At 52.1% G+C, this 20,315-nt stretch overlaps 1 protein-coding gene across 6 annotated transcripts in view; it reads left to right on the top strand.

Annotated features, from left to right (window-relative positions):
- The window catches only part of ZBTB7C (zinc finger and BTB domain containing 7C), a 105,771-nt gene that overhangs the window by 35,527 nt on the left and 49,929 nt on the right, over positions 1–20,315 (top strand). For all 6 annotated transcript variants that reach the window (XM_046905682.1, XM_040656622.2, XM_004949017.5 and 3 more), the window contains exon 2: positions 1,074–1,171. The gene's annotated coding sequence lies outside the window, so the exon portion shown is untranslated. The remainder of the gene's footprint in view (positions 1–1,073; positions 1,172–20,315) is intronic.

Raw genomic sequence — 20,315 nt, forward strand, 5'->3', positions numbered from 1 at the left:
GCGTGATGGAAAGAAGGTTTTCTATTAAACCTCAGGGAAATAACCGTCCTTGTTAATGAGTGCGGAAGTAATGAGCCACAGCGGGGTGACTGCAGAGATTTGGGCCATCGCTCTGGAAGGCTGCATTGTTTCTTTAAATTAGGGAAATAATTTAAGCAAACAAACGAACAAAGTATTTCTGGAAATGAAAGCAGGGTTACAGCCGGGATGATTTGCTCTCTTCTGTTTAATGGGAGCGGTGCCGCGAACAATTGCACTGCCGACCTCAGAAATCTATCCATGGTAACTGGTCACGGGAGAGAAACACAGACAGCCTGCCACCAGCTTGGGATTCGAGTTAGGTTTTCTGTTTTTCCATGGTCGTGGGCCAGTCAGGGACTTTCCATGAGCAGCGCTCGGGACAGAAATCCCCTTCTGCTGCGTTGCAGCCAACAGAGCTGCGCAGTGACGGGTCTGAGCCTGCTTTGGGGCTGGCTGTGGCTCTGCTGGGATGTGGAGCAGGCTGGAAACAGATGGGGCCGACCATGGGACTGTGGATGGGCGCTACGGCAAATGTGGCACTTGCTATAAGGATGGCTGCATCTGCACATGCCTGCCCAGGGGTGCCTGCGTGGCCACGTGTTCTGTCCTGGGTTGGTTTTGGATCCGTTCAAGACCTGCACGGGGGTGTCCCATGATCTGTGTGGCTTTGAGTCCTACAAGGGGACATCAAGGCGCTGCCAGGCTGGAGCTTGTCCAGATGTCAGTAACCAGAAATACTGAGGCCTTGCTCGTCTGTTCCTCAAAAGACGTTTTTGGAAGGGATCACTGTGCTTTTGTTCTTCCATTAGGCGAGTGAGGAGAGAGCATTGTTTTCCTCCCCTCTTCCATTCCCCTTATAGGGAAAGAAGGAGGACTTGGCCACCCCAAGCCATGCATCTCAGGGGACCCTGGAAAACAAAGGGCTGCATGGACAGAAGTGCTGTCATCCTGTTCCATACAGGACTGTGGGGCTAGCACATGGGGTTGGGATGGGCTTTTAAAACTACAGTACAGCTTGTTTTACAAAAGATGACTGGTCTTGTTTTGTTCAGGCTCCACGGCTGATCCTGCTGAGAGCCCCTGAGATACAGAACTCTATGGGAACTGAGACCACTTGACTGCACTCAGCACCTTTCAGGAGCAGCCCTAGGTAACTATTCTCATTCTCTGCATGGATTATGGGCGAAATTCGTTCCGGGTTATGCAGACAAGCTGCAGTGATGTTTCTTGTTGTCCATCCCATGGGTCTATTAACCCCTTCTGCTCAGGTCACGGAACCCGCCGTACTCTGTGACAAATGAATGCCTTCCTTACCCCCACGTTGAGCTGCTTTGCACCTCCTGGCCTCCTGAAGCCCAACAGTGCTTCATTTCTCCAGGTCTCCGTGAGGGTGGTGATGCCACGTGAGCACCAACAGGCCCAGGTGGCTGGATGGAAGCAGCAGGACTGGGTACAGGCTGGGGTTGGACTCGTTGGTCTTAGCAGTCATTTCCAGCCTTAATGATGCTGTGATTCTGTGATTTATTCTAATCCCGTTGGGATCGTTCCTGTGCTGTACCACAGACGTGAACTCTCTTCCTTTGCCCAGAGGCTGGATGGAGCAGAGTTGCTGGAAGCCAGGTGCCAAACTTTCCTGGCGACATGGATTTTCATTCCCCTAAACGCCTTCACTCTGTAGATCAGTGACTTGACACTACAATAATAACCCGTGCTCCAAAGAAATCACCACTGCATCACTTCCCTCCCAAAAACCCAAACAAATCTCCTTTACTTCCAGGGAAGGAATTTCTCCATCACCATTCTGGCAGTGGTGGGCGGCTGTTCTGCTGGGGAGGTTTGAATGCAACTTGCAGAAGGCTGGAAAAACAATTACAGGTTTTGGGTTGTTTCTTTCTTTTTTTTTTTTTTTTTTCTTTTTTCCACTCCTATCAGAAGTAATCAAAGGCTGAAAATTGAGGAATCATAGAAATCCCAGTGTGGCTTGGGTTGGAAGGGACCTTAAGGATCATAGAATCACAGCATGGTTGAGTTGGAAGGGATGCTAAAGCTGCCCAGCCCCACCTCCCATCAAATCTGGCTGTCCGTTGCCCCATCCTACCCAGCTTGCTGCATGGTAGACAAATGGAAACCAAAGAGCTAAGCCGTGCCCTGCTCTGCATCCCGGTGTGGTTTCACTGGTGCCACGAGGCCATGCATGAAGCCATGGGCAGGGTTTGCTTCGAGCTTCCTTCTTCCCAAAGCTCGGGATGTGAGCTTGAAAAGCACAGTTCTGACAGCTGAGTTTGAAGAGAACTGAGTGAGAGTGAAGCCAGCAGGACGCTGTGGATGTTACTCTGAAACACTGAGGATGAATGATTTCCTGTAGGGCTGGCTTCCTGAGCATGCTTATATCCCTTATTAAATTCTGCGTGCCGATAAAAGTATCAGCTGGCAGAGGGTTATAATTTTTAACCCTGCCTGTAGGTTTCCTCCACAAAAAAAAAAAAAAAAAGCTGGTTAATAAAAGCTAGCAAGCTGAACCCCAGATCTCACCATCAGCTTTTACTCCTGGCACGGCAGCGGGGTGAGGGCAGCCCCCATTCCATGGGCTCTGGGCACCCCGTGGCACAGAGCCCCATTCTCCGTGCTGCCTTGTTGGTGACATTTTCGGGACTCAGGCCTGAGGACTTTGACTGGGCTGTTTCCTGCTTGGACAATGTCCATCTCAAATACTCTGTGCATGGCATTGTGCAGAGAATAAAGAAATAATAGCCCATAACTCTTGGAAATTGTGGGGAGCTCAGCTTGAGTTTCCAACGAGGAGGGGGACGATGTGCATTGAAACAGGCTTGGGAAGTGAAAGGGAGGAAAAAGAAGGAGAAGTGTGCTTGCCCTAAGACTGCAGAAGGGTATTTCGGGGTATTTTTCCCATCCTCTCTGCATCTGTGGGGATGAGGTGCTTTCCCAGTGCCTCAACTCAGTGTTTAAGCTGCTGCTGTCAAAGCTTTGAGGGTAACTAAAACAAAATGTCACAGGTCGAATGGATCCAGTCCAGTTACTCAGTTTATTAGGAGCACAGTGTAAATCCTGGGGAAGGAAATAAATGGGCAAACATCCACCACCCCTGCTCTATGTCCCAAATGGGTGTCTCAAAGGGCATCCCAAATGGGCGCCCCAAAGCACGTCCCCAGTGGGCATCCCAAATGGGCATCTCAAAGTGCATCCCAAGTGGGTATCCTAAAGCACGTCCCAAATGGGCATCTCAAATGGGCATCCCAAGGCACATCCCAAAGGGCAACCCAAAAGGCATCCCAAATGGGCATCTCAAAGGGCATCCCAAATGGGCATCCCAAGGCGTATCCCAAATGGGCATCCCAAGGCCTATCCCAAAGGGCAACCCAAAAGGCATCCCAAATGGGCATCTCAAATGGGCATCTCAAGTGGGCATCCCAAATTATCATCCCAAGGGACATCCCAAATGGGCATCCCAGTGCATGTCCACAGCGCTGCTCTCCCCATAGAACGTCCGTGCCGACGCTGCTCCTCTCTACAGGTTATTCTTCAATTTGTTGTAATCTGGAAATAAAGGAAGAGAAAAAAAATATATCCTGGGAGTGATGCCAAGCCAAAGGCACTGAATTATTAAGAGATCCGTATCTAGATAACGGATTTATGCTCTTTAACAACTTGTAAGAGAGAATAAAGGTGTTTGCAGGATCAGCCTGGGATCATCCTTGAGAAACAGAGCTCTCTGAGTAAGCTGGTATCGCTTTTTATTATTATTATTATTATTATTATTATTAATTTTAATTTTAATAACAATAATATTTCCCCCATGAAGCCGTACGTGAGGATATTATTTGTGTAGGAACTGGGAATGAACACGGAATGATGGGTGTATTTTTTAAAAGCCCTTTACGAGTCGCTCGGCGTTGGAAAAGGTACAGCGATCCATCAGAGCGAGGCTGGGGGATGAAATAATTAGAAATCACACAGCCGTGGCAAAGGAAGATTAGTGCTAAAATTAGAAGCCGTAAAGTTGTTTTCGGATGGTGCTGGAATCCAGGCAGGCTGATTGTCGTGTTCCTTAGGAAGATGCGAGGAGAGAGGTGTGGATGGTCTGTGTTTGGCTGCGTTGAGGTGGAAGTGTTATGGCTGATGCTTGGTGGGATGCGCTGGGAAATGCTTTCCAGGGTGATCCTTAGGGAGTGGAAGAGGATCAACATGTGAGCAGGAGCAGCAGCAGCCTTTGGAAGAGGCGGGTCTGCTGCTGGGCTCTTCCTTATGCCCCCCGTGCATGGGGGTGCCCTGGGGGTGCTCCTCCTTCTGCTCCAGGACCTCAGTGCCCGGATGTTGGACCTGGGTGGGATGGGTGTGCACAGTGGGTACCATGGTGCGGTGTCGGAAGGAGCTCCCTGTGCACCAGGGATGTCCTCTATCTGTCCTGCAGGATGGATTGCATCTCAGAAGCAGGACCTGTATGTATTCCCAGCTGCGCATCTGCAGGTGGATGTGCAGCCTCTCTGTGCTGCTTTGATTAACACCAGTGCCAATTGGGCCCATTGCCCAGGTGTGAGGGCAGGTGGGATGGAGTTTGCCAAGGTCACCTGCTAACCCTGGCCCGAGACAAAGAAATTCTTAATATAATGGGGATATTAATCTTTTGAAATAAAAGGGGAGCTGATGAGAATTTGAGTTTTGAATGGATCTGCACTGCAGAGCGTGCCAGCAAAAGGCAAACAATGTGGGGCTGTAGGGCAGGAAACATCTCCGGTCTTTGCAGAGCACCATTCCTTTCCAGAGGAACCACGACTTGTTGTGTCTTGCAACACGAGGGCTAGAAAAAATCCTGAAATGGTTGGGCAGAGGCCCTAAATGGCAGGAAGTGCTTTTTCATCAAAGGTGTAATTAAAGCAAGGGACTCTCTGCCCACAGGATGTTGCGGATGCCAAAAGTAAAAGTGGCTCCAAGAAGCGATGGGAGAAACTTGAGAGCTAAGCATCCACTGAGGGCTCTTAGCATGGTGCTGCAGATCGGCTTCCCCCTGAACCCGAGCAAGCATCCCAGTAGACATCCAGGAGGATACGAGGTAGCATCTCCCAGATAAAGGCCAACAGTTGGGTTCTTGTGCTGTGTCACGGAGAGAGGGGGGATTCTGGGTGAGAAACCTGAGCTCTGTGGGATGTGCTGCCTAAATACAGAACAGCCCAGTGAAGGTGAAGGCATTTAGAGGTTTCCTTCTGGCTCTGGCGTGCCACCCCATGCAACCACAGCAGCAGTGCAGGAATGCAGGAGAGCTCCCAGCCAAGGCTATGGAGCCCAGCATCAGAGCCTCGGGAAAGTCCAGCAGCAGAACTTTACTAATTCCAACTAATGACTTAAATACTGCATGGTGGGAACAATTGGGTACCACCAAAAGACAAAGGGTGTGTACTGTACGGTGATATCAAACAGAGCTGCATGTGGTCTGATGGAGCACCTTTCATGTTCAGTGCATTTCAGAGCACTTTGCAGAGTAAGAAGCAGAATGGGGTCTATGGAGCAGTCATTACGTGCCTGACAATAGCAAGAGATGTTGGCCAGGATGCTGGGGTGATCCCTCCTTTTTTCACTCTCCTTTTTCACTCTCCAGTGAGTGTTTGGACAGGAGGTGGTTGGACAAGAGCTGGCTGCAATTATCCCTCATCCCAGTGCTTCATGGCTGGGATCTGTGACCCCATATTTGGGGAAATTGGAGTTAAATGAGAGGGTTTTTTTTGGTTCTAGCCTCCAAAACACAAGCCATTGGGCTTACAGCCTCCCAAAAGCTCAGCAGTATCAGCATCTGGTCTTGCTTTGGGTTTGCCTGGTCCTGGGGATCTACGAAGGTCCTTCCCTTGGAGATGTGCTCTCTTGACTGGCTCAGTTTCCCTGTTCTTCTTTTGTGTTTGGGGAAATGGAGACGGGGAAACATCTTGTGACCCACATGAGAATCCCTCAGTGCAGCTGGCCATGGAGCTCTCAGCTCTTGGTCGGTTCCTCTCCTCCTGTGGTCACAGATTCTCGAAGGCCCACACATGACTTCAGCTCTGTAATTTTAGCGAAGCCAGAATAGCATTGTCACAGCTGCAGGAGCAGATCTCATCATTCTAAAACCATTTCTGTGGCTGGGAAATGTTTCTTATGCCTTGCAAAGGGAGTAAGAGGTTAATTGCTTTTTTTTTTTCCTTCTTTTTTTCTTTTTTGGAAAAGAGGAAACAAATGTACCCACCCCACCCTAGCACAAATCTGTCAGCCCAGGGCTGGGAGAAGGAAGCAGCCGGGGGAGGGATGGGCTGGGGGCATGGGTGGGGGCTTGGCTGGCTGCCCGTGGGCTGCTGCACTGGGCTATATTTGGAGCCTGGGCTGCAATGCTGGCTGCATATCCCTGGACATTTGTGATGAGTTACCCCTCCAAGGGGATAGAGTGACAAAAAAAACCAAACAAAGATAAGATCTGCTGCAAAGCCTGGTTCAGGGTTGGAGGTTGAGATCTCGTGAAGATGGAGATCTACTACTTTGCTCTTTGTCATCTGGGTCCTTATCATGCCAGCTCCCTGCTGACCAAGAGGGCCAGATGGCTGCAGCCCAGCTTGGCATTGTGTTGGTGTTTGGTTGGCAATCAGCTGACATTGAGTTGGTGTTGGATTGGCATTGAGTCAGCTTTGGGTTAACGCTGAGTTGGCATTGCACAGGTATTGGGTCGTCATTGGGTTGACATTGGATTGGCATTGGATTGGCATTGGGTTGATGTTCAGTTGACATTATGTGGGTATTGGGTTGGCATTGGGTTGACATTGGATTGGCATTGGGCTGGCAGTGTGTAGACATTGGGTTGGCGTTGAGTTGGCATCGGGTTGGCATTGAGTTGGCATTGCGTTGGATGCATCTCCTCATCCCCGTGAAGAAAGGCGAATGGGAGGCAGGCAGGGATGCCCTTGAAGTCTGGGCTCCCCTTGCTGTTTCCATTCTGTTGAGCTCAGACTGATGTCGATGCAGGCTGATGTCATCACAGGACTTCCTGCTGCAGGAAACCTCGTGATCACACTCTGTAGGTGGCCAGGACTGAAGGTGATGGTGATGTTGAAGAACATCTTATGGGGCTCTGCTGATGTTCTCAACCCACTGTGCCTCTCCCCACCTTGACCACCGTGGGAATGAGCTTCACCGTCACATCATTCCCTCCCCCTGCACTCCCTGTCCCCATTGCAGACGTATTTGTTTAAATGGCTTTCATTCACTCACGTTTCCCCATGTGAAGGTTGGATCTCTGTCCTTCTGCAGTTATCCCTGCCATGCAGCACTTTCCCCGCAGACCACCCTTCGGTCATAACACACTTTCCCCTGCTCTGTGGAATTGTTTTAACACGCTGTAAGGAAATGGTTTCCATGTGAGCCTCGTTCCACACACTCCATTGATTATTAGGTGTGATTTCCCTGATCCCTGCCTGTATCTGTGAGTGAGCCGGAGGGGCGTAGTGATGGCTTGGATTTATCTCCCCCAGTGACAAGACAGATAACTCCGGAGTGGCGTGGCTACAGGTGTTATCATTTGGGTGTCTCCTCAAGAGTGAAGGTTAATGTCTTGCCACTACTGATCCATCACTGCATTATCTGGAGGATTTATATCTCTTCTTGTGCCTTTCCAGCAGCAGTGCTTTCTCTTTGCCGGGGTTGAGATCTATGTATCTGCTCCCCGGTGCCAGCGAGCCCTTGCTCTCTGGGTTCCATTTGCTGTGCTGTGTTGGGAATCATTGGGAGTGTGGGGTGGATGGAGATGAGCCCAGCAGACAAACCCCTGCCCGAGGAGGGACTGTGCATTTACAAAGCCTCCATGTCCGTGACTGTTGCATCCAGTTGGATGCAGAAAGCTCCTGCTCATTTTTTGGGCTTCTTTTGTCTCTAAGGTTGCCCAGCTCTGTTCAGACAGAGTATTCTGGGCTGGCTTGAGAGCTGGGACCGTGCAAACCCATCCATTACTGCTTCACTCAACAGAAGCGCACGTGCATCGGGCAGATGGAGGCAAGGTGAGACAAGCCCTGATCCCATCTGCCAAAAAATCCACCCAAAAATGAGAGCAGCAGAATGGCAGGGAGCAAGGAGGGGCTCTCATCTGGAAATGAAATCTCTCTCTCTCTCTCTTTTTTTTTTCTTCAAAATGCAATAAATCCATCAAATTGAAATAAAAAGGCAAGTAACACGAGTGACAGTTGTACAGTATCAGATAACACCGCATCCTGAATTCCAGTGGGATAGGAAATACGGGGCAGAAATCACTCAGGTGCTCTTCGATAGCGATAAGGAAAGCAATTCCCATTTACAGGCAGAAATAAAATAAGAAGTCCTGATAAACCCTCTGCGACTCGATGGATTAGGGCTCTGCCTGTGCAAATTCATTACGGGCATGCAAAAGAATGGAGATCTCAGAGCTAAACTGACTGCAAACATTTATCCGGAGAAGAGCTGATTCACCCAGAATAGATTTCTTTCCAGGGGGAAGGGGGGATCTGCTGGCAAGCTGCGTCCCTGCTTGGCACTTGTTATGCAAAGAAGCCTCTCACTTTTGCAGATCAGGAGGGATGGGTTAGTGCTGAATGCTGCTCCAGCAGCTCCAGGGTCCTTTGCACGTGGTGCATGGGGTGCTGATGACTTCAGGAGGGCTTCTGGTAGGGCCCTCGTTAGCGAGGGGATTGCCGTTTGCTCTCGTATTTTCAGAGCCTGTTACTTTATATTGTTTCATATTACCCATTGTTTTCTGCTGTATTTGCTCTGTCTCTGTAGGAGTGACTTTGTACTTGGGTCCCATGGCACGTTCTGCTCTGTCCTTGTCTCCAGCTCGGGTCCTTTGACCCATTGGTTTGTTGGTACAGCACAACCTGAGTTCCAGCCTGTGATTGTTTAGAATGGTTGCAGGTGGCTATAGAAGTGTTTCCAATGGTGTGCAGGGGGCTGGAACGCCATCTAACACCTTTTGTTCTGTCAGTTAAGTCAGCCTGGTTGCTAATTTTGGACATAAAGCTGGTAGGAACCTTGAAGAGCGAAGGAAACCTTGATACTCCCTTCCCCGGCATTGAGCTAATGTTAAATGAAAACAAGAAAAGAAGAACAAGAACCCACGCGTAAAAACCTCAAACCAAAATGCTGCCTATTAGTTTTGTCCCTGAGAAGGAGGTTTTGGTTTTCCAGTCCTGTGTTTTGAAAAGTCTCCTTAGGAAACAGAGCTCTGGAGGTGAAAACCCGACCCTACAACCCCATGAACCTCCCTTCACTGAGCCAGGCTGAGAGCGCTTGGGGTTGGATTCCCCCACTGAAGGATGCAGAAGGGACGTTGTGCATCTCTTATAAGTGGGTTGTGGGACACAAAAGCTGCTCTGGGCTGTAGGAAAGCACATTCACAGCACTTTCCTTACTGCTCAGTGCCAGGTTTCTCAACACCTTCCCCACCACAGCCGGTGGAGGTGCCGGCACTGATTCTGGCTCTGGGGGTCTTAGCACTGCCTTGCTGTCCCTTGCCTTTAGGAGTCCATCCAGGATGATAACCTCTGTGTGGGACCACTCCTCATCTGCTGCTGCCCAGAGGGAAGGAGTGCCACGTTCCCGTTGGCCATTGCAATCATCTCCCACTTTTTTTTTTTCAGGGGCATTTTGTGTCTGTGTTTTTCCCTCTGCGCTTCTGCAGCGCTGGGCTCTTGTACCACTCCGGAGTGATTCTGCTAATGGGATCTGACCTGATGGCTTTGCATATTTTAAGTAAATTAAACACAGCTGCTCGGAAAATCCAGTAACCTTAACAGCACCACGGCTCCGTTGTCTGCATTGTAATTATGGCGGCAACTGCCTGGAAGTTCTACTTTCTGGTTTATTTTTAAATAACTTCTGAGCTACCCTTTGATCAGCTGCTCCATCCCCGAGACCTTCCTGTCCCCTCTGCCTTGTGCTGGGGTTAACCCTTCCACCTCAGGCTCCTTCTTCACAGGCAATCTCACCTGCAATTGCAAGCATGATGCGCTGCAGGTGTTTGTGGCTCCTGTCTCAATATGCGCTGCTGTTTTGAGCTGGAGGGGGTTCTTAAGGCAAAGCTTATGGGCTGTGCATGTGATGCAGACATCCAAAAAGCGTGCGTCTTGAAATGGGCCGCTTTCTCTGTGGCTTAAACCAAAATCTTTAGTACCTCCTCCCAGGGATGGGATTTATGTCACAGCAACAGCAGGAGGAGTCGGTTTTATGGTTTTATGTAGGAGCAAAACTGGGAGCATCATTAGTTGTCCCTCATCCACCCATGAGTGGAACACAACAGATGATCAGCACACTCCCTCCCTTCATTAAAGACTCACACCATCTTCACTGCAGGTTCTGCACGGGATGGAGCAAGCCCAGACCCATGGAAACAACTCAGGCTTTTTCCTCAGAGCCTGCAGCGAGCTCAGAAAGCTGTGTTTTAAATGTGTCCCACCACGCATCACAGAGCTCAAGGTCTCCAGCTGCACTCGAGGCCACATGGTGTTTGCTTCTGGCTACCCCACGTTGTGGGGGTGAGAGCTGGTGCACGGCAGCTCCGAGGGCACTCCTAACAAAGCTGGCTGCCAGCTTGCTTTGCAGCCTGGTTCCTTGTCCAGCTGGGGCTGGCAGCAGCCTGCTCTGCTCCCCATCTGCTGTCTGCAGCGAGGCGGCGGTGGCTGCGCCGCCCATTGGATCTGAGCAAAAGCTCTGAGCGCGTGTGATTGGGGCTGTAAAGTTTATGAGATTCTGTGCTTTATGGTAAATTTTAAATGGGCTTTGCAATCCAGGGTACATTAGAGTTTTTAAGGGAAAGTCAGCGTGATGCGTTGCAGAGCACAAGGTGGTAATTTCCCCTCTTATATTGATGCTATCAACAGTAAAAATGAAGCAGCTGCTTCTCAGAGGATTGGATTTTTAATGCATTCGATTTATATAATCTGTAGACTGTTATTTATTACATGGGGGCTTTTCCCCCTTCTGTTTCTCCTGCTGGCTTGTGCTCTCCCTCTGTTACTGTAGCAATGCAGCGTGATCTCATCTCTCTCTTCCCAACTGTAGATCCCACAGCCCTTTCCTAACATGGCCACCTCCATTATTTCCATTTTTTTCACCCAGGAAGGGGAGAAGAGCCATCGTTTCATCGCTATCAGTAACCTCCAGCGCTTAGGCAGGGCTGGGAGGGCAGCGCTCTTTATTTGTAACAGCTAATCTTCTGTTGCAGTCAGTGGATGTTTGGGTCGGCGTGGAGCCTGGAGGGTGTTTGACCCTGAAGGAGGTGCTGATATGGCTCTGCTGACATTAAGGATTGTGCTGACGCTGTCCCCATCGACTGCAGTAAGAGCTGAGGCAGCCAGCACTCGTGTAGGTCATGATTCAGCTGCTAGACAGGTGTCTTGATTCAGCTGCTAGACAGGTGTCTAGCTTTACCCTCAGGCACACTGTGTGGCTGCCAGCTGTCAATGAGCAGGCATGCAGGTCCAGGGCCATACCTCTCAAAGCCACACGCAGGTCTTGGATAGCTGGGGAAGTCTAACGTGGCGATGGGAACCTGTGTTTCATCAACTAAATGCAGCACTTCCATGGGGGCACCCCAGCTCGGAGAGGTCTTAATCTGGAGGGAATCCTACCCAGCAGGTCAGGGACTGGTGCCGGTTTCACTGAACCATTAAGACTGAAAAAGACCACTGAGATCAAGTCCAACACCAACCCATCTCCACCATGCCTGCTCACAGAATCACTGAGGTTGAACAAGACCACTAAGACCATCAAGCCCAACCCCAACTCATCCCCACCATGCCCACTCATTAAGGTTGGAAAAGACCTCCAGGATCATCAAGTCCAAGAGCTAAGGTCATCCCTTAGGATGACCGCATGACATGCTCCCCATGAAGACCATCTTGACTGTAGGCTGTGCCCATGGCTCGTGCTGCTGCCTGTTGCCTCACAGGTGGGATAAATCTGAGTTGCTGGCTTGTTGGGGCTGAAGCGTGGTTGCACACTCTCTAGGGTCCAACCTCAAGAGCAGAGCTCAGGGTTGTGTTTCCTCCAGACATGTCCCCATCACCAGGCTGCTCAGGAGTGGTCCTTCACAGCTCCAAAGTTCACCCCAGGATGGAGAGGTCATTGTGCTAGGACCCCCCTACCAGCATGCACGGTGAGGAGCAGACTCACCAGTGAGCTGATGTGGCATTTTGGTGATATATCCCGGGAAGGTTATTAGAAACATGGTGTCATGTCCAGGATGGTGTGTTCGGTCCCTCTAGAAACCACCCCAAGAAGCCAAAACGGACCTTGTGGCTGCAAGGAAAGCTTCAGGAGGCCTGTTTGCTGGGCAGCTTTTCCTCTCACATGCATTTGGCAATGAGGGAAGCCTGAGCTGCTCCCAGCAGTGCACTGTCTGATTTGGTAGATGCCACAGGAGCACCACAGTAGACACTACAGCTGAAGCCCAACGTTGCCAAAGGGAAATGCGCTGCCAGAGCCTGCCCTGAGATGGTGCATCCATCAGCCTCCACAGAGCTGGGCCATCCCTGATGCTCTCAGGCATGAAGCCAGGGCACTGCAGGTATTTCCAGCCTTCCTTGGAAACGGTGCCCAGAATAGATACGGCCGCACTCATCCACAGTGACAGTGACCTGCATTGCGCTCTTTGCCCCCACGCTGATCACTTTGGGCTGTTTGGCAGCAAACGAGCCATTAGTCATCAGTGGTGGTGGTTACTCATCAGCTAATGATCTGACCTGGGGCTGGGGTAAGGAAGGAGGTCGCACTGAAGGTCAGAGCAGCTTTCAAAGCAGATGGACTTGTTAGCTGCAGATAAGGCCTTTTCTAGGGCTGGTCATGGCCCTGCAGCCCACGTTGCTGTGGTCACCGGGCCATCTGCAGCGTGTTATGAAAGTCACCCGTGTTCTCTGCTTTGTTTGCTGCCTACATATCCTTGTACTGACAGCCTGAGCTGCGTCACAAGAAGTGCCGCCTGTTGCAGAGATGATCGCTTGTGGCTTTTCTCTGCTCCTTGAATGCATGCACCCTGCAATTATCTTCCCCGTTATTAAACTGGTTGGAGTGGTCAGAGCCCCTGGATCCCATGTCCTGGCACAAACCTCCAAATACTGAGCTGACTTGGAAAATGTTGTTAGTGCTTTCCTATGAGTGAGAATCCCGTAAAGGCTCAGGGTGGATACAACCTCAGCCTTAAAGGAAGAGGATCATAGAATCATTAAGGTTGGAGAAGACCTGTAAGATCCCCAGGTCTAAACCCACCCCCACCGTGCCCACTGGCCACGTTCCCAAGTGCCACATCTCCATGGTTCTTGAACACCTTAAGGGATGGGGACTCCACCACTTCCCTGGGCAGCCTGTGCCCCTGCATCACCACTCTTTCAGAGAATAAGCTTTTTCCCAGTATCCAGCTTGAACCGTCCCTGGCACAACCTGAGGCCATGAGGATTCTCATTCTCTTGCCTGTGTTAAACCTGTGCCGGGGCTGCCTGGAGTAGATGAAGTGCTCGAGTGATGGAGCCAGCTTGGAGCTGCTCGGGGACCTGGGGAAGCCTAGCCCAGCTGACCCATGATAACCCGTGTCTCTGAGCATTTGTATCACTCTTCTCATGTAAAATGTACCAAATGGGAGCGCACGGCATTTGCTCTGCCCTTGTCAAACATGGCAAATCCAGAGATTGCACAAAAGCAGCGGCTGTTTTCTCGCTTGGAGCGACTCCCAGATGACTGCGTGCCATTAAGGCTTGATGGAGAAATCCCCTTGTCCTGGCAGCCTTAAGGGCTTGGTGGGAAGCCCTTGACCCCTGTGTCCCTAAATAGAACCGCAGAATCACGAAGGTTGGAGAAGCCCTCCGAGATCCCCAACCCGCCCCACCGTGCCCACTGACCATGTCCCCAAGTGCCACATCTCCATGGTTCTGGAACACCTCTGGGGATGGGGACTCCCCACCTCCCTGAGACAGTGCATCACTCCTCTTTGGAGGAATGTTTCCTAATATCCAGCCCGACCCTCCCCAGCCACCCCAGGCTGTTCACCTCAGCTCAGAGCTGCTTTGTCCCCTGTGAGCCACCCACTGCCCATTGGTGGCCATCTGGGGTTCATTCTCCAATCCAGCACCCACTGTCAGTAGCCCAACACCCACACAGAGCTGTCAGATCCTTGTTTGGCAACGCAGACCGCTGTCTCCAGCCCTTGTGAGTGGCAATTGATGGCAAAGTGCTGCTTTCAGCTGGGCCTTGGTCATCCAAATGATGTTTTTCCCTCAGATGAGAGGACCGAGGCCTAGTGTTGGCCTAGCTGAGGTCATGACGGTCTCATGCCCTCCTCTCGGCACCTCATCCCTTGGGCCGGGGTGACGGTGTGTCTGTGGGAGGGCACAGATGGGTGATCATCCCACAGGGGATGAGGCCATAACACTGGGCTGTCTGCGGGGGTGGGTGAACGGGATCCGTTTCCCTCTTCATCCCCCATCTGTCCTTGGAGATGCATTACAATGATGGGTGGGTTGGCACCCATCAGGGTATGGTGTTGCTAGGTGACTTTGTGACTCAACCCTGTCCTGGTGCACAAGGGGAAGAGGAGGCACGAGGGGAGACCTTGTTGCAATCTACAGCTCCCTGAAAGGAGGTTGTGGCGAGGTGGGGGTCTGCTCCCAGGTAACAGTGATGATAGGATGGGGGGTGACGGCCTTAAGCTGCTTCAGGGGAGGGTCAGGTTGGATGTTAGGAACAATTTCTCCTCCAAAGAGTGGTGATGCAGTGGCACAGGCGGCTCGGGGTCATGGTAGGGTCCCCATCCCTGGAGGTGTTCAAGACCTGTGCAGATGTGGCACTTGGGGTCGTGGTCAGTGGGCACGGTGGGTTGGGGTTGGGAATCTCGGAGGTCTTCTCCAACCTTTATGATGCTGTGAGGGAAGGGGACACGGCTGAGCTGGCCATGGGTTGCTGGCAGTAGGACCACGGGCCTGGCAGGAGCTTCTGCAGGGCAGGACTTCTTAACCAGAAGTGCAGCTGTGGGTCCGGCCCTGCCCTCCCCTCACCGGGGACCTCTGCAGGAGCTGAGGCTGTGCTGTCTGTGGCGCTGATGGATCAGCACAAATCAGCTCCAGCAAGGACACCGTCCCCTCCCATTATAAATGACAGAAGTGCTAATTGCCGCTTTGTAAGTCCACGGAAGATGCGCTCTTGAATATGTGCTGCTGGGAGGAGCAGGCAGCAGGGTCACTGCAGCCACGCACAAGTGTGATGAGCAACGTTTGGTAATGCCCTGAGTGCTTTTGACTCTTGTTGTGCTTGGCCCTGCTGCAGCCTGGGCTCTGAGTGACATCTCAAGGTCCTCTCCGGAGCTGTTCTCTGCAGCCGTCATGCAGGAGCTGTGTGCTTGCCTACTGGTCTCCAGCAGGAAGAGAGGAACATTTTTTTTTTTTAATGATCTGAGCTGATTCAGGCATGTCAGGGCTGGATCACAGTGCTGCTGACCTGAGCTGTCTTGCACTGCACCGGGTGGGATGCCCTGCTGCGTGCTGGCTGAGCTCGTGGTGGGGCTGAGCCCAGGCCCCGTGCTCCTCTGTTATGGAGCAAACCTTTGTGCTCACCAGTGCTGCCTTACACGTGATTCAGATGCATGGTGCTGGGTAATCCATGTGTCTGTGCTGCATGTATGCAGTGTGTGCAGTGTTGGGAGCGGTGGATGGGCCCTGGGGAGATGCAGACTTTAAGCTGAGTGTGAGCTTTGTGGAGGAAGGTGGCACAGACAGATGAGAATGGGCTTTGGGAAGGTCTCTTCTTTAGGCAAGTAACAATGCCGAGGACCCTTATGTAGGCATTCTGAGCCTCGTTACGTCTGGCCTGGCTCCGACATCCACCCTAGAGCCCTCTGCTCCCCACACCCTCCCAGCAGAGCTGCCTGGGAGCCACACTTCATTCCCCACAGCCTCTAATCAGTGCCTGGAGCAGAGACCCAACTCCCCTGCAGCTCCCACACCTCCCTTTCCCTCCTCTGTAATCAGCAGGAAAATACCTCAGCTGCTTTCCCAGGGGCAGCGGCCTGCTTGGCAGTAAACAAGGAGCTGGGAAGGCTGCTGGCTGGGCACGAGCTGTGCCCTGGGGCTGCACGCAGGTCTGGGGTCAACACGGGTATGGGGCATAGGTGTGTGATTATGCTGTATGTGATAGCGGGGTTCTCCTGACTCGCAGTAGCTGGGGTTTGGTCCCTGTAGCTGGAAGCAGCTCTAACAGTCCTGGAGTGATTCAGCTTATGAAACATCCGCTTGCAGCATGCTTAGCAGTAAACAATTGGCTGCTCAGCATGTTGGGCTTGGATGGTGCCTGGTAATTCTGGTAACACTCTGCATTCTTGCATAGGCTTCCTTGTGTCGGCTCTGCCTGGGCCTTACAAATCGGTGACGTGTCTCCTGCAGTTCTGTTCCCTTTCCCTTTCTTTCCCCTCCCTCAAAGGAGCAGTTTCAGTCCCCATTCGATTTGTGCAGATGCTCCACTTGGCCGTGACAGCATCTTTCTGTGACTCAGGAGCGATCGTTCCCATCCCTGTGCTGGCAGAGTCCCCACGAGAAGCAGAGACTCCAATTTGCCAGGAAGGAATAGAACCGTCGTGTCGATGGAGAATAATTTCCTCTCCCAGCCTGCAAGCAGATGAGCGGTCAGATTGCTGGAGCTTCCTTATCTGCTGCTGGGATTTGTGGGACACAAACTAATGAGCTGCCAGCTCGCTGCCAGCAGGACAGCTGGGTGACACCGCACCGTCACACATGGGACACAACCCGGTGGGATTGTGTTAGGAGTACTAAGAGGGCTCCTGAAAAGCCTCCCTGCATCCTTTCTGAACTGCCCTAGAGGTTGCTTTACTCACAGGGCATGAGACCAGCAAGGTAGCACAAAGCAGCCTGGTGCAGGACAAGAAAACGTTTAATTTGGGACTGAAATGTATTTGCTTCGGTGTGGGTGGATTGCACTTAGCGTCCCTGTCCTGGGTCCTCCGTGTTATTGGACAGGGGGCAGCCACTAATCTGGGATTTTGCAGGAAAAAGGAGACTTATTGCGGACCAGCAGCCATCACTTTCTGGCTCACCGAGGAGGAGATGGCTGCAGGGATGTGTGCAGTGGCCACCAAAGCCCATGTGCCGAACGCTGCCCCAGAGACAGTGCGTGATGCTCTGAGATGCCAGCACTGTCGCATTGCTCAGCCATCACAGTGCCCGTTGTTGCTGCTGCTCTCAGCTCCGTGGTGGACCCCTGGGTACTGTTTGCCTGAACAGGGCCGTGAGTGTTTAAGCAGTACTGCTAGGAACGGCCGTTTTCTCCCATGCATCCGAGATCTCAGCCCATCAGACGTGAAGCGGGTCAGGACTCTGGTGCCATTGTGTGCATTACGGCGAGCAGAGCAGAACGTGCTTGATAAAAAGCAAGGACTTGAAAGAAACGCTTCTGCAGCCCTCCGCCTTTCAAGTCACACAATGCATCAAAGACCCCTCGCACAGACTTTGAAAGGGGCAGAAGGCATTACCTAATGTTTGGAGGAAATGAATAATATAGCATCCCAAGTGCCTGGAAACTAATTTAGGAGTGCGCATTGCACTCTGCTGGATTCGCTCCCCAGAGGAGTCGCGAACAAAAGAGTTTTTAGAAAAATTGTGTTGGGAGACCAGTTTTTCTGCCTGGAAATGCCCCCTTTTTGTACTGTTTCCTGGTAAGAGTTCCTTATGAAAAGATGAGATGCGGGGCATACTGCAAACACTGGGTCTGAAGCGAAGTGTGAGAGCCCGGGGAGTTTCCCACCAATCCCCTCTGCAGTGCATCCTTTTGTTCCTCGGTGCTGGACCGGCGTGCTGGTGGGATGCTGAGGCATGCAGCCACACGAGGGGCTGCGGCATGACGTGCTGGTGGGGTTTTGTGATGTCTGAGGGAGAAAGAAAAAGGCGCCTCTCTAAGCAGCTTTTGCTTTTGCTCCAACAAAACTGATGTTGTTTCCTTTGCACTGAACCTGGACTGCTCTGTTGATAACCTCGTGGTGGGAGAACCACGGAATGGTTGGAGTTGGAAGGGACCCTTAAAGGCCATCAGGTCCCTGCAGAGCACAGGGACACCCACAGCTCCATCAGTGCTCAGAGCCCATCCAGCCCGACCTTGGCTGTCTGCAGGGATGGGGCACCACCACCTCTCTGAGCAGAAACTCTTTACCCAGAGGGCGGTGAGGCCCCAGCACTGCTGCCCAGAGCTGTGGGTCCCCCATACCTGGAGGTGCCTGAGGCCGTGGATGGGCTCTGGGCAGCCTGAGCTGAGGGAACAGCCAGCCCACGGCAGGGGTGGGGCTGAAGGGGGCTTCGAAGTTCCTTCCAATACAGACATCCAGTGGTTCTACCATAGAACGTAGTCCCTTCCAACCCAACCATTTTATGGTTCTGTGATCTGTAAGGTCCCTTCCAATCCAACCGTTCTATATGATCCTCTGGCCTTTGAGGTCTCTTCCAACACAACCATTCTATGATTCTGTGGCATAGGGCAAGGACAATGTGTGGCGGGGGGGGGGGGCATCCATCCCACTGGGACTTGTTGGACTGGGACCTGGGGTGTCCCTGAGATGTCTCAGGGGCAGCGCAAGAGGGAAGCTCATCTCCATAGCTGGCTCTGCCGCAGGGTTTTCCCTGAAGAACTGGGGGAATTGTCTGTGAAAGGTGTCACAGAGAGAGAAGCCGAGATGCAGGCAGGGCTCAGGAGATCATTATCTCCCCATCAGCACGGCTGCCTGCAGCCCCTGTCCATGGCCGGAGCAGGGAGGGCTGCCGTCCCCCCGTGCCCACATCACCCCCACTGTCTTCCCTTGTCACATCGCAGTTTATTTTTACCATCTGTGGAGAAGTAGTTAAATTTTAGTGCTCTCTTATCTGCTTCTCCCCCAGGCCACAATTAACGGAGGCCAGGAGGCAGGCAGAGCACTCGGGCAGTATTTACACAAAGAAGGGATGATAATGGGACGGGGGTACAGCGGGACATGCAGGTGGGCAGTGACATCTCAGAGGGGGCTCAGTCCTGGGGGAGCTCAGCTCTGTGTCCACATGAATCACCCCAACCTTTCCCATGCTTCCATCCCATTGAACTCCTATGGCCAGGGCTGGGGGGGGGGCTTGGGGTGATTGTATCAGGAGCTGTAAGCTCATCAGATGGGGCTCGGGGAGAGAGAGCCCTTCAGAAAATGATGCTTGCCCTCTCCAGAGCCCGACAGTCCTCTGATTATTTAGCATTTCTCCGCTGCATCCCTAATGAGCAGGGGATGCTCTGTCACTGGCTTGCAATGCCGATGCTCCCAGGCACAAAGCCCAGCCGGGAGCTGAAGCAGGAGCAGGGGACAGCACACTGCTTCCCAGCCCTTCCACTGCCATCTTCCCAGCCCTGCAGCACTGAGGGCTCCAGGTGAGATGGGCTGAGGCCGCCGGGCCCCTCTTTAGCACTGCTGAACAGTGGGTCATTGCCTGAGGAACAGCACTGCACGGGGAGGTCCGTGCCCTGCCTTCGTGTGATACTTCAGCATCCAGGGACTTCGTAGCCTTGTGCTTGGGTTTTTGTGTTCTTTATTACTTCTCTTTGGATTCTGATCACTTGGTTTTAATTTTTGACTCTGTGCTGGATGCAGGTCGGTGGGCAGAGCTTGCTGTCACCTTGAGGCTTGACCTACATTGAGGAGCAGGGCTGGGCTGTACAGGCAGGCTTGCAACTCTTCCTGCGGTGCCACCCCACTGGTGTTGGTGGTGCTGCAAGACACGGGGCAGCCAGGCTCACTGCTCCCCATGCCCATGGATGGCATGGCTCAGTGACCCCTGGCCCACCTCTGGAGCTGATCTTGGGCAAGGAGTCCCTCTGAAATGCGTTGTGCAAGGGGAAATAGCTCAGTCTGGGTTTGTGGTGAGGCTGCACACAGCTGGAAGCTGATTCCTCCCTCCCTGTGCTGGGCTCTAAGCTGAGCAGGGCAGGATATGGTCTTTGCCTTGTGCACAGGTTCCCCTGGTCCTTGCCTGGGTTCCTGGGACATCACTAACCAGGTAAGCGGGCAGTGTTACTACTGGATGGCTCTGGTTTCTTCTCCCAGGAAGGTTGGATGGTGTTTAATGCTTTTCTGTGCATGCCACTTTTGCTATTGTCCTGTTCCTGACTTGCTACCCATTGTGGAGAGCATTCAAATCTTTAATGTCTCCCTGTTGTACAGTAGTATAGTAGTATGTACAGGCAGTACTGTATACGCTAGTATATACAGGCAGTGAAATAGGGAAAACTATCAAGTTCCT

Source organism: Gallus gallus, chromosome Z, assembly GCF_016699485.2.
Source record: "Gallus gallus isolate bGalGal1 chromosome Z, bGalGal1.mat.broiler.GRCg7b, whole genome shotgun sequence".
Classification (NCBI taxonomy): Eukaryota; Metazoa; Chordata; class Aves; order Galliformes; family Phasianidae; genus Gallus; species Gallus gallus.